This window comes from Triticum urartu, chromosome 4A (genome assembly GCF_056163025.1).
Source record: "Triticum urartu cultivar PI428250 chromosome 4A, HENAU_Tu73, whole genome shotgun sequence".
Taxonomy (NCBI): domain Eukaryota; kingdom Viridiplantae; phylum Streptophyta; class Magnoliopsida; order Poales; family Poaceae; genus Triticum; species Triticum urartu.
In genome coordinates this window covers 143,364,685-143,389,006 of record NC_141876.1, presented here as the reverse complement: position 1 = coordinate 143,389,006, position 24,322 = coordinate 143,364,685, and positions in this window count along the sequence as shown.

The following is a 24,322-nucleotide window of genomic DNA, read 5'->3' as shown; positions in this document are numbered from 1 at the left end:
TGGTGGCCCCCGGCGGTGTTCCGGCGCCACCGGAAGCGAGGGGGAGAGAGCCCCCTCCTTATTCTTCTTCCTTGACCTTCTCCCTAGATGCGAGAAGGGTTTCCCCTCTGGTCCATGGTCTCCATGGCGTGGGAGGGGCGAGATCCCCTCCGAGATTGGATATGTCTCTCTGTCTCTCTCTGTTTCTGCGTTTTCAGATTCTGCCCTTTCATTGTTTCTTATATTCCCGGAGATCCGTAACTCCGATTGGGCTGAAATTTTAACACGATCTCTATCCAGATATTAGCTTTCCTGTGGAGAAAGAAGGGCATCAACCGCCTTACAGGGTGGCCACGAGGGCCCAGGGCGCGTCCCCTGCCTCGTGGCCCCCTCGGGCATCGTCTCACATTGATTTTTCTTCCCAAAAATCACATATATTCCAAAAAAAATCTCCGTCAGTTTTTATCCCGTTTGGACTCCGTTTGATATGGATTTACTGCGAAACAAAAAACATGCAACAAACAGGAACTGGCACTGGGCACTGGATCAATATGTTAGTCCCAAAAATAATATAAAAAGTTGCCAAATGTATATGAAAGTTGTAGAATATTGGCATGGAACAATAAAAAATTATAGGTACGATAGAGACATATCATGGATCACTGGACATCGGTTAAGAACATCCTGAAGTACCTGAAAAGGATATGTTTCGCGTTTATAGCGGTGACAAAGAGCTCGTTGTAAATGGTTACGTCGATGCTAGCTTTGACACTGAACCGGATGACTCTAAGTTGCAAACCGGATAGGTATTTATATTGAATGGTGGAGCTGTCAGTTGGTGCAGTTCCAAGCAAAGCATCGTGGCAGGATCTACGTGTGAAGCGGAGTACATAAATGCTTCAGAAGGAGCAAATGAAGGAGTCTGCATGAAGGAGTTTCTATCCAATCTAGGTGTAATACCTAGTGCGTCGGGTCCAATGAAAATATTTTGTGACAATACTGGAGCAATTGCCTTAGCGAAGGAATCCAAATTTCACAAGAGAACCAAAGACATCAAGAGACGCTTCAACTCCATCTGTGATCAAGTCAAGGAGGGAGACATAGAGATTTTCAAAATACATACAGATCTGAATGTGGCAGACCCGTTGACTAAGCCTCTTCTACGAGAAAAACATGATCAGCACCAAGACACCATGCGCGTTAGAATCATTACAATGTAATCTAGATTATTGACTCTAGTGCAAGTGGGAGACTGAAGGAAATATGCCCTAAAGGCAATAATAAAGTTATTATTTATATTCCCTTATATCATGATAAATGTTTATTATTCATGCTAGAATTGTATTAACCGGAAACTTGATACATGTGTGAATACATAGACAAAACACATTGTCCCTAGTATGCCTCTACTAGACTAGCTCATTAATCAAAGATGGTTAAGTTTCCTAACCATAGACATGTGTTGTCATTTATGAATGGGGTCACATCATTAGGAGAATGATGTGATGGACAAGACTCACCCGTTAGCTTAGCATAATGATCGTCAAGTTTTATTGCTATTGCTTTCTTCATGACTTATACATATTCCTTTGACTATGAGATTATGCAACTCCCGGATACCGGAGGAATACCTTGTGTGCTATAAAACTTCACAACATAATGGGGTGATTATAAAGATGCTCTATAGGTATCTCCGAAGGTGTTTGTTGGGTTGGCATAGATCGAGATTAGGATTTGTCACTCCGAGTATCGGAGAGGTATCTTTGGGCCCTCTCGGTAATGCACATCATGATAAGCCTTGCAAGCAATTTAACTAATGAGTTAGTTGCGGGATGATGCATTACGGAATGAGTAAAGAGACTTGCCGATAACGAGATTGAACTAGGTATGAAGATACCGACGATCGAATCTCGGGCAAGTAACATACTGATGACAAAGGGAATGACGTATGTTGTCATTACGGTTTGACCGATAAAGATCGTCGTAGAATATGTGGGAACCAATGTGAGCATCTAGGTTCCACTATTGGTTATTAACCGGAGAGGTGTCTCGGTCATGTCTACATAGTTCTCGAACCCATAGGGTCCGCACGCTTAATGTTCGATGACGATTTGTATTATGAGTTATGTGTATTGGTGACCGAAGATTGTTCGGAGTCCCAGATGAGATCACGGACATGACTAGGAGTCTCAAAATGGTCGAGAGGTAAAGATTGATATATTGGACGATAATAGTCGAACACCAGAAGTGTTTCGAAATGTATCGGGTACGTATCGGAGTACCGGGGGGGTTACCGGAACCCCTCGGGGGAAGATATGGGCCATAGGAGGGAGGCAGGCCAGCCCACAAGAGGTACCACCCAAGGGAGGAGTCCGAATTGGACTTGGGGAGGGGGCGGCACCCCCTTTCCTTCTCCTTCTCCCTCTCCTCCCCCCTTTCCCCCTCCGATAAAAGGAAGGGGGGGGGGGGCGAATTGGACTAGGAGTCCAAGTGGGACTCCTCCCACTTGGGGCACCCTAGGGTCGGCCTCCTCCCCTCTCCCTCCTTTATATACGGGGGCGAGGGGTGCCTCTAACACACATCAATTGTTCCAAGCCATGTGCGGCGCCCCCTCCACCATTTACTCCTCCGGTCATATTGTCGTAATGCTTAGGCGAGGCCCTGCGCGAATCACTTCACCATCACCATCACCACACCGTCGTGCTGACAAAAGTCTCCCTCGACACTTTTCTGGATCAAGAGTTCGAGGGACGTCATTGAGTTGAACATGTGCAAAAGTCGGAGGTGACGTACGTTCGGTACTTGATCGACTGAATCGAGAAGACGTTCGACTACATCAACCGCGTTAAACTAACGCTTCCGCTTTCGGTCTACGAGGGTACGTGGACACACTCTCCCCCTCTCGTTGCTATGCATCTCCTAGATAGATCTTGCGTGATCGTAGGAAATTTTTGAAATTGCATGCTACGTTCCCCAACACAAATCTAAAGAGATCCGCCAAAGACACACCTCTGCATGCCCTCTGACTACGTTAGAAGCACCGTCGAGACGGAGGCTAGGCGAGAAGAATCTTACTCCACCTTCATGGAGTCATCGTTGCCCCGACTTCCTAAGTAGAACACAAACCTTAAAAGTTGTCTAAGGCCAGAGGAGACGAGGTAGTCATAGGGCACGACCAGCAGGGAAAGGAACCCTAATCGCCCTTGAGCCACGAGAGCACAGAGAAGGGGTACACAGGTGGATCTGGGCACACAACAATTGTTTTCCTTTTTACAAATGATGGTATGTGCATAGATTGACCAGTCGATTTTCATGTTAATTCAATCTACTGCAGTTTGGGTCTCAATGTAGTGTATGTCCACCTCTCAATCACGTGAAATAACAAAATAAGTTCAATCATGTTAATGTGACACATCGAGCTCTCTCTCTCTCTCTATACACATAAGTTTTTATCTGACTCATAGTGTCGCATCAAGGTGATATAGTTATAGTAAGGGCATCTCCAAGGCTGACCCGCAAATTTGCTCCGGCATCCGTCCACGGACAGGGGACCAATCTGCGGAAATGGATGCAGGAGGCGACCATCCAATGCTGCCCATATACATTTCAACCACTGTCCGAACACAGACGAAATCATGCAAACAAGGTGGATTTAATATAAACTAGATGAAATTCATTACATTTTGGACAATTTTTAACTAAATCCTAATCTAAATGACTGTCGACGCCCGTTCCCCATGTCCGTCCGTGAGCCCTCGAAAATGAAGCTCCGGCTCATGCCTTCGCCTTCTCCAGTTCCGCTTGATGGAGGCAGTACTGCCAACGGCCGCGGCGGAGCGGTAAGAGTCGGGCAGTGCCTCATGCTCCACCATGTTCACGCCCGGCGTGATGGCCGTGTGATACGTATCCAACGTATCTATAATTTTTGATTGTTCCATGCTATTATATTATCTGTTTTGGATGTTTTATATGCATTAATATGCTATTTTATTTTATTTTTGGGACTGACTTATTAACCTAGAGCCCAGTGTCAGTTTCTATTTTTTTCTTGTTTTTAGGTTTTACTAAAAGGAATATCAAATGGAGTCCAAACGAAATAAAACTTTTGTGGTGATTTTTCTTGGACCAGAAGACACCCAGGAGACTTGGAGAGGAGGCTAGAAGACCTACGGGGAGGCCACAAGCCCTAGGGGCGCGCCCCTGGGGGGCGCCCCTAGGTTTGTGCCCCCGTAGACCTCCAAACCGTAATCTTCGCTCCATAAAAACCGAAATATTCCCGCAACACGAGAAGCATCCACCAAAACACTTTCCCGCCATCACAAGCCTCTGTTCCCGTGAGATCCCATCTTGGGGCCTTTTCTGGCACCCTACCGGAGGGGGATTCGATCATGGAGGGCATCTACATCAACTCTATTGGCCTTCCAATGAAGTGTGAGTAGTTTACCACAGACCTACGAGTCCATAGCTAGTAGCTAGATGGCTTCTTATCTCTCTATGATCTTCAATACCATGTTCTCCTCGATGTTCTTGGAGTTCTATCCGATGTAATATTCTTTTGCGGTGTGTTTGTTGAGATCCGATGAATTGTGGATTTATGATCAGATTATCTATGAATATTATTTGAGTCTTTTCTGAATTCTTATATGCATGATCAAATATCTTTGTGTTTATCTTCGAATTAATGGTTTGCTTTGGCCAACTAGATTGGTTCTTCTTGCAATGGGAGAGGTGCTTAGTTTTGGGGTCAATCTTGCGGTGTCCTCACTGATGGCAGCTGGAACTACGTCGGCATTTCCCCGGAGAGGGAGGGATGATGCAGCACCGCGGCAGTAGGTATTTCCCTCAGTTATGAAACCAAGGTTATCGAACCAGTAGGAGAACCAAGCGACACAACGTAAACAGCCTGTGCACACAAATAACAACACCTCGCAACCCGACGTGTTGAACGGGTTGTCAATCCCTTTCGGGTAACAGCACCAGAAATTGGTGCGTGACGGTAAAAAGGTTGTAATAGATTAGATAAATAGATCACAAATAAAATAAAGTGCGGCAAAGTATTTTTGTATTTTTGGTTTAATAGATCTGAAAATAAAAGCAAGGAAAAAGTAGATCGCAAAGGCAAATATATGAGAAATAAGGCCCGAGGGTTGTAGGTTTCACTAGTGGCTTCTCTCGAGAAAAATAGCAAATGGTGGGTAAACAAATTACTGTTGGGCAATTGATAGAACTTCAAATAATTATGATGATATCTAGGCAATGATCATTACAGAGGCATCACGTCCAAGATTAGTAGACCGACTCCTGCCTGCATCTACTACTATTACTCCACACATCGACCGCTATCCAGCATGCATCTAGTGTATTAAGTTCATGGAAAAATGGAGTAATGCAATAAGAACAATGACATGATGTAGACAAGATCCATTTATCTATATGGCGGTAGATATAGATCTCGTCTTTTTATCCTTAGTAGCAACGATACATACGTGTCGGTTCCCTTTCTATCACTAGGATCAAGCACCATAAGATCGAACCCACTACCGGGCACCTCTTCCCATTGCAAGATAGATTGAGTTGGCCAGACAAAACCCAAATATCGGAGAAGAAAGACGAGGCTATAAGAGATCATCCATAAAAGAGATCAAAGAAACTCAAATACTTTCATGGATATAAAAACATAGATCTGGTCATAAACTCGATGTTCATCGATCCCAGCAAACACACCGCAAAAGAGTTACATCATATGGATCTCCAAGAGACCATTGTATTGAGAATCAAGAGAGAGAGAGAGGGAGATGAAGCCATCTAGCTACTAACTACGGACCCGAAGGTCTACAAAGAACTACTCACGCATCATCGGAGAGGCACCAATGGAAGTGGTGAACCCCTCCGTGATGGTGTCTAGATTGGATCTAGTGTTTCTGGACTCTGCGGCGACTTGATGAATATTTCATCGACTCCCCTAGGGTTCTGGGATTTTTGGGGTATTTATAGAGCAAAGAGGCGGTCCGGGGGGTACCCGAGGTGGGCACAACCCACCAGGGCGCGCCTTGGCGGGTTGTCCCCTCCTCGGGACTCCCCCCACGTGCAACCAGGGCCCATCTGCTTCCTTTTGGCCCATAAAAAATCATCGTAAAGTTTCGTGCCATTTGGACTCCGTTTGATATTGATTTCCTGTGATGTAAAAACATGGAAAAGCAGGAACTGACACTGGGCACTATGTCAATAGGTTAGTACCAAAAAATGATATAAAATGACTATAAAATGATTATAAAACATCCAATATTGATAATAAAATAGCATGGAACAATAAAAAATTATATATACATAGGAGACGTATCAGCATCCCCAAGCTTAACTCCTACTCGTCCTCGAGTAGGTAAGTGATAAAAAACAGAATTTTTGATATGGAGTGCTGTTAATCAAGTCATATCATATTCTTTTCTTTATAGCATGGACATTTGGACTTCTATGTGATTCAAAGCAATAGTCTAGTTTTGACATAATAATTTAGATACTCAAGCATATCAACAAGCAACCATGTCTTTCAAAATATCAATGCTAAAATAAGTTATCCCTAGCCCATCATGCTCAAACATTGTTCCATTCATGAAACACACTTGAATATTAACTACACCCAATACTTGAGCACGATCATATTGCCTCCTAGTTGGTGCTTTTTATAAGAGAAGATGGAGACTCAAATTTCAAAATAAAAAGTGCATAAAGTAAAAGAAAGTCCCTTCGCAGAGGGAAGTAGGGATTTGTAGAGGTGCCAAAGCTCAAAGCGAAAAATTTGAGATAAAAACATTTTGGGAGGTGTATCCATCCCACCAACGAAAATGACTTAGAGTTCCCAATACTTTCCATGCATAGATATATCATAGGCGGTTCCCAAACATAAAATAAAGTTTATTCCTTTTTCCACCATAACTTTCAGTTTCCATGGCTAGCCGTATCCACGGGTGCCCTCCATACCAACACTTTCCAAGGAATTTATTATTTGACAACATAAAGTAAATTCATTTTTGTTTTTGCATTTCGGGACTGGGCATCCCTAATACCTTTGCCTTACTCTCATGCAATGACAAGTGAATAAACACTCATCTTGAGAATAACACATCTAGCATGGAAAATATTAGCCACCCTCACCATTCCACGAGCGACACAAGCACACAAAAGAGAAGTTTATTTTGAAAATTAGAGATGACACATGTAAATTTGCTTAGAACGGCAAAAGAATATCACGTATAGGTAGATATAGTGGACTCATGTGGAAAAATTGGTTTAAAGGATTTTGGATGCACAAGTAGAGGTCATACTTAGTGCAAAATGAAGGCTAGCAAAAAGATTGGGAAGCGGCCAACCAAGAAATGAATAATCTCATAAGCAAGCATTAAGCATAATTAACACCGGATAATGCACCACAAGTAGGATATAATTTTCATTGCATGACTATTGACTTTCGTGCATGCATAGGGAATCACAAACCTTAACACCCATATTCTTACTAGAGCACAATTACTCATCAACATAACTCACATATCTCATTATTATATCTCAAAACTTTTACTAAGAATCAAGTTTATTTTGTCCAATGATCTTCATGACATTTTCTTTACTTTATCCTTCTTGGATATCTATCACTTTGGGACTAATTTTCATGAGTTGCTTTTCATAAGCTCAACCAAATATAAGTGAAGATCATGAGCGTAACAAATTTTCTTTCTCTCAAAATAATTTAAGTGACGCAAGAGAGAATTTCTTCAAAATTTTACTAACTCTTAAATAAATCTAAGTGAAGCAAGAGAGCATTTCTTCAAAAATACTAAGCACACTGTGCTAAAAAAGATATAAGTGAAGCACTAGAGCAAGTCCTAGCTCATAAAAGATTTAAATGAAGCATAGAGAGCAATTCTAACAAGTCATGACATAATTTTGGCTCTCTCAAATAGGTGTGTACAGCAAGGATTGATAACTTAAAACACAAAATAAACAAGCAAAGACACATATCATACAAGATGCTCCAAGCAAAACACATATCATGTGACGAATAAAAATATAGTCTAGAGTAAAATACCCATAGTTGTTGGAAGAAAGCGGGGATGCCACTCGGAGGCATCCCCGAGCTTAGTTAGTTGCTCATTCTTGGATAATAGCTTGGGATCCTAGGGCATCCCCAAGCTTAGTCTCTTACATCCTTCCTTCATCCATCGTAAGATAACCCAAAACTTGAAAACTTCAATCACACAAAACTTAACAAAGCCTTCGTGAGATCCGTTAGTATAAGAATAATAAACCACTACTATAAGTGTTGTATCAAACCAATTCATATTTTGTTTTTGTATTATATTTACTATTTTCCAACTTTTCTATGGCAAAAACTCATCAAAGAAAACCATAGAGCCATCAAAATAAGCACACAACACAAAGAAAACAGAATCTGTCAAAATAGAACAGTCTGTAGAAATCTGACTATTTCGAATACTTCTATAACTCCAAAAATTCTGAAAAATTAGGACGACCCGAGAAATTGGTATATTGATCTACTACAATTGGAATGGGTATTTTATCGCTCTCTGGTAAAAGATGAAAATTAATTTCGTGAGCGCAAACTTTCAGTTTTTTTCCAGCAAGATCAAACAACTATTGCCCAAGAAGATCCTAAAGGCTTTACTTGGCACAAACACTAATTAAAACATAAAAACACAATCATAACAATAGCATAATTGTGTAAACACACAAGAACAGGAAGCAAAAGCAAAAATAAATTTATTCATTGGGTTGCCTCCCGACAAGCGCTATAGTTTTACGCCCTTAGCTAGGCATAAAGCAAGGATCTAAGTTTTGTCATCCTTGTCCTTAATTTTCTTGGGGGTATTTTTATTAGGAGATTTTGTGAACACACCATAAAACATATTATCCATAGAAACTTTAGCATTCCTTAGTTGGTTTTCATCATAACCCCTTTGATTTCCTGCGACAATACAAGAATAGTGTTGATTAACACTATTAAAAACTTGTTGGATTCTAACTAGAATGGGGACTTCCTTTTTAAGATTCTCATCAAAGATTTTATTATCCGCAAGCAAATGCCTTGGTGCATAGTCACTATTGTAAAGAATTTCATCTATCACGGGTTTTTTCATGATTCATACCATAAAAGTCAAAGATTTCCCTAGCTTCCCGAATTATGTAGTCAAACTCATTCATAAGAACGAGAATGGCCAACTTTTTAGCCCTAGGATTCTTTATATCGGGGAGCTCAAAAAACAATCTTTGCAAAGTAGGATGGGTACGAATAAATTTACTTTCAAGTTTCAGAACTAGTGCTGAAATAGCATCTGCATAAGATCTAGTAGTTTTAAGTATAGGAGCATCACCAAGACTTAGATTCCCAACACAATTGAAAAATTCTTCGATACGTTCTTTTCCCATAACGTTCCCTTGCCCCAAGATAAAAATTTTAGCATCCAGATTGCCTATACGTCCAATCTTAGGAGTCCGGCCATCATCTGTTGGTGCCATACCGAAATCACTCATGATTGCAAGCAAAGAACAGATCTGACGAGAAAACAACAAACGTAAGAAAAAGAGAGGCGAATAAAATGGAAAATTTTTGTGGGTGGGGGAGAGGAAACAAGAGGCAAATGGTGAATAATATAAATTGCAAGGAGATGAGATTTGTGATTAGGAACCTGGTTATGTTGAAGACCTCCCCGGCAACAGCGCCATAAATTCTCCTTGATGGCAGCTGGAACTACGTCGGTATTTCCCCGGAGAGGGGGGATGATGCAGCACAGCGGCGGTAGGTATTTCCCTCAGTTATGAAATCAAGGTTATCAAACCAGTAGGAGAACCAAGCAACACAACGTAAACAGCCCCTACACAAATAACAACACCTCACAACCCGATGTGTTAAAGGGGTTGTCAATCCCTTTAGGGTAACGGCGCCACAAATTGGTGCGTGACTGTAAAAAGGTTGTAATAGATTGGATAAATAGATCACAAATAAAATAAAGTGCAGCAAAGTATTTTTGTATTTTTGGTTTAATAGATCTGAAAATAAAAGCAAGGAAAAAGTAGATCGCAAAGGCAAATATATGAGAAATAAGACCAGGGGGCCGTAGGTTTCACTAGTGGCTTCTCTCGAGAAAAATAGCAAACGGTGGGTAAACAAATTACTGTTGGGCAATTGATAGAACTTCAAATAATTATGATGATATCCAGGCAGTGATCATTACATAGGTATCACATCCAAGATTAGTAGACCGACTCCTGCCTGCATCTACTACTATTACTCCACACATCGACCGCTATCCAGCATGCATCTAGTGTATTAAGTTCATGGAAAACGGAGTAATGCAATAAGAACGATGACATGATGTAGACAAGATCCGTTTATCTATATGGTGGTAGATATAGATGTCGTCTTTTTATCCTTAGTAGCAACAATACATACGTGTCGGTTCCCTTTCTGTCACTGGGATCAAGCACCGTAGGATCGAACCCACTACCGGGCACCTCTTCCCATTGCAAGATAAATAGATTGAGTTGGCCAGACAAAACCCAAATATCGGAGAAGAAATATGAGGCTATAAGAGATCATGCATAAAAGATATCAAAGAAACTCAAATACTTTCATGGATATAAAAACATAGATCTGATCATAAACTCGAAGTTCATCGATCCCAACAAACACACCACAAAAGAGTTACATCATATGGCTCTCCAAGAGACCATTGCATTGAGAATAAAGAGAGAGAGATGAAGCCATCTAGCTACTAACTACGGAACTGAAGGTCTACAAGGAACTACACACGCATCATCGGAGAGGCACCAATGGAAGTGGTGAACCCCTCGTGATGGTGTCTAGATTGGATCTGGTGTTTCTGGACTCTGCGGCGGCTGGATGGATATTTCGTCGACTCCCCTAGGGTTCTAGGATTTTTGGGGTATTTATAGAGCAAAGAGGCTGTCCGGGGGGTACCCGAGGTGGGCACAACCCACCAGGGCACGCCAGGGCCTCCTGGCACGACCTGGTGGGTTGTCCCCTCCTCGGGACTCCCCCGGGTGCAACCATGGCCCATCTGCTTCCTTTTGGCCCATAAAAAATCATCGTAAAGTTTCATGCCGTTTGGACTCCGTTTGATATTGATTTCCTGGATGTAAAAACATGGAAAAACAGGAACTGACACCGGGCACTATGTCAATAGGTTAGTACCAAAAAATGATATAAAATGACTATGAAATGATTATAAAACATCCAAGATTGATAATAAAATAGCATGGAACAATCAAAAATTATAGATATGTTGGAGACGTATCACTCACCCAGTGACATAGTAGGCGTAGCGAGGCACGTATTGTATTGTCGCCATCGAGGGTAAAAAGATGGGGTGTTTCATCATATTGCTGAGTTTATCCCTGTACATCATGCCATCTTACTTAAGGTATTACTCTGTTCTTATGAACTCAATACTCTAGGTGCATGCTGAATAGCGGTCGTGGCTCTCGAAAGTTTAAACCGTGCAGGGGTGTCCCAACTTAGCCCATGACAGGCTCACGATCCGCGGAGACAGTCCTCCATCACGGGACACCCGATCAGACTCGGAATCCCGGTGCACAAGACATTTCGACAAAGGTAAAACAAGTCCAGCAAGACCGCCCAAATGTGCCGACAAATCCCGATAGGAGCTGCACATATTTCGTTCTTAGGGCACATCGGATGATACATCCTACGAGTAAAACCAACCCTCGAGTTTCCCCGAGGTGGCCCCGCAGTCTACTCGGTCCGGACCAACACGCAGAGGAGCATGGCTCGAGGGGTTGAATTAAGAAATCCTTGGGGTATGGGAAGTCCCTAGGCAAGTTTTAGTTGTTATAGGCAAGAGGGTCCCATACCCCTCACCGTGTTAGAGACGACATAACACCAGTATGACGGAAACTAGGGCCGCAAGAGTGGAACAAAACACAAGGCATAAGGCCGAGCCTTCCACCCTTTACCAAGTATATAGATGCATTAATTAAATAAGAGATATTGTGATATCCCAAGAATATCCATGTCCCAACATGGAACAACCTGCAACTGCACCTGCAACTAGCAACGCTATAAGAGGGGCTGAGCAAAGCGGTAATATAGCCAAACAATGGTTTGCTAGGAAGGGTGAAAAGGTTAGAGGCTATCATGGCAATTTGGGAGGCATGATAAACAAGCGATAGGTAGCGCGACATAGCGATAGCATCGAGACAACTATCATAGCAAAGATAGTAGTGAGATCCAAGGTGACGGTCATCTTGCCTGAAATCCTGCTAGGAAGAAGAACAAGTCCACGAAGAAGACGAACCCACGTAGACGAACGAATCCTCACAATCGCAACGAAACAGGAACTATCGAGAAGGAGCACAACCGGAAAGAAGCAAACAACATAGTAAACAAACAACACATAAACATGGCATGATGCATAATCAAGTATGATGCATGTCCAGTTTAATGAGGCATGGCATGGCAAAGAGCATAAAAAATACTACAAATTAAGTGGAGCTCAATATGCAACGACTTGCATATTGAAGAAATGCCACATGCAAGTATTTAGTTCGCTCTCGTCTATGTACCAAACAATATTAAATTTTGTTAAACATGGCAAGATATGAAACATAAATAAACTACACATTTAGGCATTTTAAATGAGGCCGGAAACAACAACAATAATTCTAGAAAATCCCCATGTGCATATAGCAATTTAAAGCAAACAACAATTTTAAACATTTTATATGTTATTATCATGATGTGGATGACATATGCAAGTTATATGCATTTTTGATGAATATGTTGGCATGTTATAAGATATGGAGCATTTTGTCACCGTGGCGAAACGAAAGGGGTGTCCCGGCAACTACAACGGAAATGGTGCGACGGCAACATTCCGATGATCCGACAACTCATTGAGATACCGGTGCAAAAGAAAGTGTGGATGAACGGAACATGCTAGAGATGGTGGGGTGCTCCTGGTTACCGGGTTCCCATGGGTCAACGGTGGTGTCAAACGAGGGAACAACTAACGTTCACGGGCGGATACAACATCCAAACATGCATCTCATACAACACATGCATTCGTCCATGGGTCATCATCTCGGCGGTTATACCTTTGAAGCGTGCCTTTTCAGAACGGATCTAGTTCGGAGTGGTGTAGAGGGAGTAGACGTTCTCGGGACGGTCGTAGTAGAAGTAGTCGTTCATGTTCAGGAAGCGGTAGAGGTACGAGTCTTCGACAATGGTCATCGTACACGCTCCGAGGTCATCGGTAGAGGTTCTCGCATGCTCCAGGGTCGTCGGTAGAGGGTCCCGCGATCTTGGTGACGGTAGTGGTACACATTTTCGTAGATGTTCGAGTCATCGGTAGCGGTACTTGGTGAATCCCGAAACGGTCTTGGCGTCTTCGCGCATAGGGGTACTTGGTGTTTCCGGAGACGGCGGTAGAGGTACTGGACACATCACCGTGTAGTCGTCCACTTATCGGAGATGATTTTCCCACGAAGCCCAAAATGAAACAGCCACAACCGGAGGCAACAGAGGTGGAGGCGCATGAGGGTAGCGAGGTGGTGGTCTCGCGGCAACAGGAGGTCGACGGTGTAGCAGCACGGGAAGAGCAGCAGCAGGACGGAGTGGCTTCCCTCGCCCTTGGCGTGGAGCAAGGGAGGCAAAGCTCCTAGAGGCTAGAGGTGCCATGGACCTCGGGAACACGGTGAGGAGGAGCAGGGGAAGGGGAGGCCACCAGACGCACATGGCGAGGAGCAGGAGAAGGAGGTCAGGCGGGCGACGGCGCTGACACACAGCTGGATATGGAGAGGACACGGCCTAGCGCAAGCGGGGGATGCATGAAGGAAATATGCCCTAGAGGCAATAATAAAGTTGTTATTTATATTTCCTTATATCATGATAAATGTTTATTATTCCTGCTATAATTGTATTAGCCGGAAACTTAGTACATGTGTGAATACATAGACAAACAAAGTGTCACTAGTATGCCTCTACTTGACTAGCTCGTTAATCAAAGATGGTTGTGTTTCCTAACCATAGACATGAGTTGTCATTTGATTAATGGGATCACATCATTAGAGAATGATGTGATTGACTTGACCCATCCGTTAGCTTAGCATGATGATCGTTTAGTTTAATGCTATTGCTTTCTCCATAACTTATACATGTTCCTATGACTATGAGATTATGCAACTCACAAATACCGGAGGAACACTTAGTGTGCTATCAAACATCACAATGTAACTGGGTGACTATAAAGATGCTCTACAGGTGTCTCCGATGGTGTTTGTTGAGTTGGCATAGATCGAGATTAGGATTTGTCACTCCGTGTATCGGAGAGGTATCTCTGGGCCCTCTCGATAATGCACATCACTATAAGCCTTGCAAGCAATGTAACTAATGAGTTAGTTACGGGATGTAGCATTATAGAACGAGTAAAGAGACTTGCCAGTAATGATATTGAACTAGGTATTGAGGTACCGACGATCGAATCTCGGGCAAGTAACATACCGATGACAAAGGGAACAACGTATGTTGTTATGCGGTTTGACCGATAAAGATCTTCGTAGAATATGTAGGAACCAATATGAGCATCCAGGTTCCGCTATTGGTTATTGACCGGAGATGAGTCTCGGTCATGTCTACATAGTTCTCGAACCCGTAGTGTCCGCACGCTTAACGTTCGGTGACGATCGGTATTATGAGTTTATGTGATTTGATGTACCAAAGGTAGTTCGGAGTCCCAGATATGATCACGGACATAACAAGGAGTCTCGGAATGGTCGAGACATAAAGATCGATATATTGGAAGCCTATGTTTGGACATCGAAATGGTTCCGGGTGAGTTCAGGCATATACCAGAGTACCGGGAGGTTACCGGAACCCCCCAGGAAGTATATGGGCCTTACTGGTCCATAATGGGAGAGAGGAGAAGGGAGCCTAGGAGGGGGTGCCCCCCCCAAGCCCAATCCGAATTGGGTAGGGGGCCAGCCCCCCTTTCCTTCCCCCTCTCTCTCCCTTCCTTCCTCTCCTAATCCAACTAGGGAAGGGGGAAATCCTACTCCCGGGGGGAGTAGGACTCCCCTTGGGCGCGCCATAGAGGGGTCGGCCCTCCCCCTCCTCCACTCCTTTATATACGGGGGAGGGCCCCCCCATAGACACACAAGTTGACTGTTTAGCTGTATGTGGTGCCCCGCTCCACAGATTTCCACCTCGATCACATCGTTGCAGTGCTTAGGCGAAGCCCTGCGCCAGTAGCTTCATCATCACCGTCATCACACCGTCGTGCTGACGGAACTTTCCCTCGACACTCAGCTGGATCTAGAGTTCGCAGGACATCACCGAGCTGAACGTGTGCAGATCGCGGAGGTGCCATACCTTCGGTGCTAGGATCGGTCGGATCATGAAAACGTACTGAAAGGATCAAGAAGAGGTGTCTAGAGGGGGGTGAATAGACTCTAATCAAGAAAAGTTGCAGTTTTTAATTTCCTTTGGTTGATGTGGAGTTTGCGCACAAGTTTAAACAAACACAATACATATCAAGCAAACATGCAAGCATACAAAGAGTATATGAGCAGCGGAAAGTAAAGCATGCAAGTTGCAAGAATGTAAAGAGATGAGATTGGAGTGTGCAAACGCAATTTGGAGACACGAAGATTTTTGGCGTGGTTCCGATAGGTGGTGCTATCGTACATCCACGTTGATGGAGACTTCAACCCACGAAGGGTAACGGTCGCGTGAGTCCATGGAGGGCTCCACCCACGAAGGGTCCACGAAGAAGCAACCTTGTCTATCCCACCATGGCCGTCGCCCACGAAGGACTTGCCTCACTAGGGTAGATCTTCACGAAGTAGGCGATCTCCTTGCCCTTACAAACTCCTTGGTTCAACTCCACAATCTTGTCGGAGGCTCCCAAGTGACACCTAGCCAATCTAGGAGACACCACTCTCCAAGAAGTAACAAATGGTGTGTTGATGATGAACTCCTTGCTCTTGTGCTTCAAATGATAGTCTCCCCAACACTCAACTCTCTCTCATAGGATTGGATTTGGTAGAAAGAAGATTTGAGTGGAAAGCAACTTGGGGAAAGCTAGAGATCTAGATTTATGTGGTTGGAATGGAATATCTTGACCTCAACACAAGTGTAGGTGGTTCTCTCTCAGAAAATGTGTATTGGAAGTGTAGGCATATTCTGATGGTTCTCTCAACGAATGAAGAGTGGGTGGAGGGGTATATATAGCCTCCACACAAAATCTAACCGTTACACACAAATCACCAAACTCGGTGGGATCGAATCATTAAACTCGGCGGGACCGATTTAGTTCAAAATGTGGACGTTAGGATTCTCGGTGGGACTGACATGTCAGCTCGGTGGGACCGATGTCATTAGGGTTAGGGCATAACGTAATCTCGGTGAGACCGACTACACAAACTCGGTGAGACCGATTTTGGTAATAGCCAAATAGAGAGTTGGTCAGGCAAACTCGGTGGGACCGATTCGCTCTTTCGGTTGGACCGAAACATTACGAAAGAGAAACAGAGAGTTTGCATTGCAATCTCGGTGGGACCGATCGCTCATCTCGGTTAGACCAAAACGTTATGAAAGGAAACAGAGAGTTTGCAACCCCATCTCGGTGAGATCGAGATCCCTATCGGTGAGACCGAATTGATTAGGGTTTCTGGCAGTGGCTATGTCAACTGAACTTGGTGGCTCCGAATGAGAAACTTCGGTGGGGCCGAGTTGGACTTTTTGGTTTAGGATGTATGTGGAAGTGAGAAAGTGGTTGAGGGCTTTGGAGCATATCACTAAGCACTTTGAGCAAGATTCTCATTAAGCAACACCTCATCCCTTCTTAATAGTATTGGCTTTCCTATGGACTCAATGTGATCTTGGATCACTAAAATAGAAAATGTAGAGTCCTGAGCTTTGAGCTTGAGCCAATCCTTTGTCCTTAGCATATTGAAGGGGTTCCACATCCTCTAGTCCATGCCACTCCATTGTTGAACTTGTCTGAAACATACTAGGTAGAAACATTAGTCCAACAAGAGATATGTTGACATTAATTACCAAAATCACCCAGGGAGCACTTGTGCTTTCACGTATGACTACATCAACCACATTGTCATAACGCTTCCGCTTACGTCTACGAGGGTACGTGGGCAACACTCTTCCCCTCTCGTTGCTATGCATCACCTAGATGGATCTTGCATGTGCGTAGGATTTTTTTTAAATTACTGCGTTCCCCAACAATGCGGTGGTCGTGGAGGAGCTCAGGCGCGGTAGGGCAGCGGTGCTGGCGACGGGGAGGTCTCGCAGCGCTGGTGAGGGCGCCATGGGAGGTGGCTGGAGGTGCGAACGGAGCAGAGCTCGGACGGCGAGATGGCGCAGAGGCGGAGGAAGGCGATGGCGACGCGGGGAAGAAGAAAGGGCGAGGTGGAGGCGCACACGAGGGGAAGGGGAAGATCGAGGAGAGAGGCAAGGGGATCGGGCGCTGGCGGTGGAGAGAGAGAGATGGGATCAAGGGGTGAGGGGTCGGGGCTAGGGTTAACCAGGGAGAGAGGCTGGGCTGGCCTTGGGCCATGAAGCAGATGGGTCGGCGCGGGAGTTGGGAGGCCCAACTGGGCTGGCTTTCTCTCTCTTCTATTCCCTTCTCTTTTATTCTTTAGTAGAAAAAGAAATAGAGAGAAGAAAAGAAAGAGAGGGTTTGGAAAGAACTTGGGCAGCGGATAATTTTCTTGGACTCACAAAAATGTGCATGTTCCAAGAAAATAGAAAAGAGCACACATGCGAAGTTTGAATTCAAACTCATTTGAATTTAATTCAAATGAGTGTGAGAAGGAAGTGGGTATTGGACAGGTCCAAAAATGTTGAGAATTTTGGTGAAGCTCGGGAAAGTGATGACAGGATATATGGAAAAGTTAGAGACCAAGAATTGTGATAAAAAAGGCATTGGGATTTATTTTTGCAAGTGTGTGATGGTCAATTCCAAATTATTGGAATATTTATAATAGCTCCCTAATAATAGTAGGAGACTTTTATATGTTATAAAGAGAAATCACCATGTGAATTCTCTCGATTTAAATAGATCAAAAAATCTATGCAATTTATTTAGTTGAGTTTTAAAAAGTTAAATGACAGGATGGAATGATGACATGATGCAATGCAAAATAAATAGAGCAAGCAAAAAGAAACACACGGTGATCATGAAATATATGGAAGTCTTCTCGAGCGTCGGTCTTGGGGCGTCACAACTCTCCTCCACTTACAAGAGATCTTGACCCGAGATCTAAGGATGGCACCGGGAAGAAACAGAAGAGGAAGAGGTAAAACAAGTTGCTTCTTTGACAAACAAGTAAAACCAATAAACCTTCAGAGGTTGGAAACTTGAAAGAAAGAACACAACAGAGTTGAACGAAATTGAGAGCACTCCAGTAGAAAAGAGAAAGAAAACTTGATAAGATGAAAAGAACTTGAGCAGAGGACACAACACTCCGGCTAAACGGATAAGCAAGGAAAAGAACATGATATTTACAAAAAGAGATGATGTGACGAAGAGAGCAACATCACAATGCCTCTGGTAGAAATGAAAGAATGGAGAACAAAACAACATGTTCTATCTCAAATGAATTTGAGAGGGCATCCTTAAAAGAAGGATTGAATGGAGTTGTTGGAAGATCAATACGAAAGGATATGATCCTCGTGGGCTTATGGAGACATCTCAAAATTATGAGGTGAGCTTCTGCCACCAACGGAAACAACTGATTTGATTGAGAGCCAGAAAAGATAGAAAGCTCCTTCCATCGAGGTGACAATTAAGGAGAAAACTTGGATCATAGATAAGCACCACAATAGAAACATTCCTTAGGAAAGGCTTTAGGTTAACTCTATACCAAGATAACTCCAAGGAAGAAAATGATGGGTTTAAATATCTCATTCCTGGCAAATTGTGAATCATGAAACATGAAGGAAATTGTCAAAAATGACATAACACCACCTCAAAAGATATTGTAGAAAGAATTTAATTTCGGAATGCACGACGAAGAGTGCTTGAAGTCCTCCAACAAGAATCTTGAAGAACACTCCGAAAATGAATTAAACCCTTGATGAACTACCATGAAGAAAATCTTGAAGAACTTCGGTAAGAAAAGAAATGGTAGGAAGGAAATGAATGTTGAAAAGAATAACAGATGAAAACCTTGTGATGATTTAGATGGAGCTTCGTGATGAAATAATTGAGAGAGCCTGGAACTCCGAAAAGAAAAGATGAAGCATCTCAAACTGAGAATGTGATATGAAGAGCAACTCCAGAAAGAAAGATGAATCACTTGGATGAAACAAGAATAAGAATTATGTTATGCGTATCCTCCACCAATTTAAATTGAGGACAAGCAACGGATTTGGCATACTACTTATTCCTCTTGAAAAGGATTGAGGAGATATGTAGCGCAAAAGTCTTCAAAGAATCACTAGTAGAATTTTTGGAAACAATGAATGAAATTATATGCTAATAAAGGAAAATGATTCTTGACCGAAGCACTGAAAGAATTGAAAACGATTTAAGAAAAGTGAACGAATCACAGGGAGAATTGGAAAGCGAATGAAGATACTTGAAGGAATGTAGGTACAAGAGAATGAAGAGATGACAAGATGACTAGAGAATACTTGAACGATGCACCAGAACAATTAGGGAATGAGAGCTGAATGTTGAGAATGGATAAATCCGAAATGATGGCCTTCGTAGGAATACAATGGAAAGAACTCATGAAATGCTTCGGGTGGGTATGAAAAGAATTTTCGACAAACGGAATAATTTGAGAGGATAGTGTGAAGCCAGAACCATGAATATTTGAGAGAACGGACAAGATTGAGAGAAAAAAATTCTTCTTCGGTCTTCAAAATCCAAGAATGACGACGAGAAACACCACCATGATTTGTTGAGGCACTCCGGAATGAAGAATAGAAAGGTTGAACCAACTATGAAAGGAATTTGAAAGATCTTAGAGAAAGACATATGACTGATGACAATTCATTTTTACGTCAAACTTTAAAAATAAATTAGAGAATAGCTCCGAGAAAATAGAAGAGTCGGGTAAGATCCTAGGAAAAGACCTGTGGGTTAGGGCCCACTCAAAGATACACCATTGGACGATCACTTGAAAGGAAGAATGCACCGGTTGAATTAAATGGCTTGAATGAGATGACAACCTCAAAATAGGTTGAACGGATCTTGAATGAAAAGACGAGCCTTCTAAGATATCTTCAGCGCTCCAAAACAAATGAATAGTAAGAAGTGAATGATTAAGAGGTGCATCTACATGAGAAAGCATTTGAAATGAGGAAAGGATATGATCAACAAAGCTTGAATTGAATCCATGATAGAAGAAAAGAGAACGAGGAATAATGCACTTGAAACTGTTGAGCATCTTCATGAGGAAACACCGGATAAGAACATTGAAGGGAAAAAATGGAGAGACTTATCATAAATAAAATGGATAGTTGATTTGATATCTCTGAGTCTTTGAAGAAAAAGGGTGGGAGGGCGGGGAAAACAAAGACAACTTGGGACGGATGAAACAAACACCGTTGCGAAGAACTGAGAATTGATCTAGCAATTATTGAAAGGATAGGATCAACTTGAAGAGAAGCCCACCAGTTGGGAAAGAATTGACATGAAAATCTCGATGATCAAGAAGGATTAGCATCCACATAAAAATATGAGAATGGCACTTAGGAAAGGTATGGAATCAACACTTGACATTGAAGCAACTCGAATACCACCACTCAAAACAAAACAAAGGATTTGGCTTGCAGAATAAGCCGGAACAAATACATATGATAGAGATTTACCTAATCCCATATCACGCATCTATTGGAAAGATATTCTAGGAGCCATTTGAATTCCCACCTATTAACTCCCAGAACTTTCTAGTTATGCAATCTAGTGTTGGGGATACAGGGAGGCACAATATATCACATAACCAACAAGTCCTACACAACAACTTTATCCATCCGTCAACACATAACCAAGAAACCTCTGGAAATCATGTACCTAGACCTTTGAAAAGCATCCGTTATACGAGCTGTGGCAATACTCCTGAACTCCCTCCCCAGTACTGGGTGGCATCAAGGTTATCTCACCACTAACTGCATAAAAGAGATTTTTGATGCTGGCGAGCTCAGGTATTCTAGAACTGCAACGATAAAATAGTGACAACAACACCTTGGAGCTCAACTCCCCGAGACACTGCCACAACCCCTAAATGTTAGGAGGCACCAAGAACAATGTTCTCGTCACAAGAATATCGGAACAATCCCAATATACCCGCGTGATCCTAAATTTATTTTTAGTGAAAATGAGGAGAGGAAATTCAAAACATCTACGTCAGGAGACCTCACCAGAGCGACGAAGGGGGCTGAGGAGTAAAAATAATCCTACTCTCCGATATATATAATCTTAAGACTCAAAACAGTTTTGTTCTAGACTCAACAACATCAGTAATTCGATCAATCAAGGGGGCTCCTAAGGTTGGTAAGGCTTTGATACCAACTCGTAACGCCCAAGATGCGATTCTATCCCAATCACGTGATGAACTCATGATTGGGGCACAACCGCATTTCAAGCGCATAGCAAGGTGGATATCATTACAACATACCATGTACTGAATAGATGAGAATACAAGATAAAGGCTTACACTCGCCACAAGTTACATCATTCAAACAACAATTCATCAATACATAGCAATCATCATACATAAGAGCAGGATCCGGCTACGGATGAAAACAAACGAAAAGAAGAACGACATCCACCCTGCTAGCTCAAGCTCCCCCGACCCAAAACCTATTCCCTTGATTGAAGAAGAAGAAGAAGAACTCCAAAAGCAATCAAGCATCACTCTCACGTCAGATCATCGCATTACCTGTACCTGCAACTGTTGTTGTAGTATCTGTGAGCCACGAGGACTCAGCAATCCTATTACCATGGATATCAAGACTAGCAAAGCTTAATGGGTATGGAAAGGATAAGTGGTGATGTTGCAGCAGCAACTAAGAAATGTATAGTGGCTAACTTACAAGTACAAGAGTAAGATGAGAAACTACGCAAACGGTCGCAAACTAGAAATGATCAAGAAGTTATCCTGAACTACTTACGTTCAAACATAACCCAACCGTGTTCTCTTCTCGAACTTCCCCGAAAAGAGACAGTCACGGTTACGCAACACGGTTGGTGTATTTTTAAAAGAGTTTACTTCAAGTCCTCTACAACCGGATATTAACAAATTCCCATCTGCCACATAACCATGGGCATGGCTCTAGAAAGTTTAAACCCTGCAAGGGTGTCCCAACTTAGCCCATGACAGGCTCATGATCCGCGAAGACAATCCTCCATTGCGGGACACCCGATCAGACTCAGAATCCCGGTGCACAAGACATTTCGACAATGGTAAAACAAGTCCAGCAAGACCGCTCGAATGTGCCGACAAATGTCGGTGGGAACGACACCTATGGGATCACAAGAATCCCTAATGTGGTTAGCGGGGCGCGGGGTCGTGAGAAGAGCGGATCAAACAGATAGCACACGGTTCGTTTATCCAAGTTCGGGCTATGAGGATGCGTAAAACCCTACTCCTTCTTTGGTGGATTGTATATCTGTGTTCTTGAGCTAGCTATGGGCATGAGGAGCTCCAAAAAGCCGAATCCTTCCTCTGGTCGCCTCGGGCCTCCTTTTATAGAAAAAGGGGTTGCCACAGTGGCAAACAGGAGGTGGAAAGGGTACAGTGATGCGAGGTTATCCCTCGCATTACATGATAAGGCGCATTTAATGCCTCTTGCTTAGGTGTCCTTGCTTTATCAGGGACGGGGGAGAAACCTGTCTCGTCCGTCGCCGCTCCTTCTTGTGTCGACACGCGCCCTGGCCAGCGATGCCTGAGATGCCATGTAGGTAGGCAGGCAGCTGAGGTGGCGCAATGGTGGGTCTTCACGAAGATCTGCATGCCGCCACGCAGGTGTCTGCCCAGCTGGTTGGGTCGGTAGCTGCATGCATGCGGTGGTGGAGATTTAGTTGGCGTGGGCCTGATGGTGGCCCTGCGGGTGTCCTCGGTAAGGGCCTTGCCGGGGCCCTGGCAAGGGTCTTGCCGAGGCGCCTGTTGTCATCCCCAGCAAGGCACTTGCCGGGGGCCTTGTGGTCTTCCTCGGCTAGGATCCCACCAAGGGTTGTCGTCTCCTTAGTGCATATCTGATCTTGAATGTCTTCACAAAGATCTGCATGCCGCCACGGGGATGTCTCCCGAATCCTTGCCCTTTGGGGGCAGTGGACTCAAGGGTGATTTGCTCCATAGGCGCGGGACGAGTCGCCGCGGCAAGGGTCTTGCCGGGGCTGCTAGAACTGTCTCCCGGCAAGGATCTTGCCGGGGGAGTCCGCTTCGTCCCCTTTGCTCTTCGTGGTCTTGGCCTTGGCGTTGTTCTAGTTCTCTTGAGCTTTGGTCTTACCCTGGCTCACCTCCCTTGCCTTGCTTGGTGTGGTGGTGTCCGTGGCTCAGACTGCCCATGCATAGTTATAGGGGTACAAAAAAGTGTACCCCCTTTTGGTACACCGACAGGAGCCCCCGAGCCTGGGCCACACATAAGCGCAACGCATTGTTGGGCTAGGCCCAAAAACGGTGCGCGGGCAGACGGGGCGGTTTTTACCGCGGTAAGATTCTTCGCGCGCTGCGCTTCCCACGATTCCCGCGCGTGGCGCGGCATGGGGAGGTGCGTGTGACGTGGGCAGCATGCGTGGGGTTGGTTCCCGCGGGCATGCGTCACACCACAGTTAATGTGAAAGGAGGCGGCCTGTGTTTTCCCCCATAACAAAGGAATAACCGCGGGCACGCTGCTCACTTTCTCCTCTTTCCTCATGCCTTTTCCAATCTCAGAGCCGCCGTTTCCTCTCTTCCTTCCTTCCTAAGCTTCCGCCGTCACCCGCCGTCGTTGCTTCGCCATCCCCCTTCCTCAGCCCTCTAAACTTCTTGGCCGCCATGGCGCCCAAATCCGTCGAGGGCAAGGGGGTGGCTAAGGGCGCTGGGACTGTGGAGCCGCCGGAGAGCGCGCTGTCGGGGGACCGGACGAAGTCCGCCTTTTTCTTCCCCTCGACGGTTGATGTTCATGAGCTCCGGGCCTCCTTCAGGCCCCTATGGAGAGCGAAGACGGGGGGAGAGAATTCGGGACACCCGGCGACGCGCGTCATTCCTGCTGCTTGCGCCGATCCTGCTCCAAATCGGTATCCCTTTTTTGTCGATTATCTTTCTTGTGGGTTATGCCCCCCTT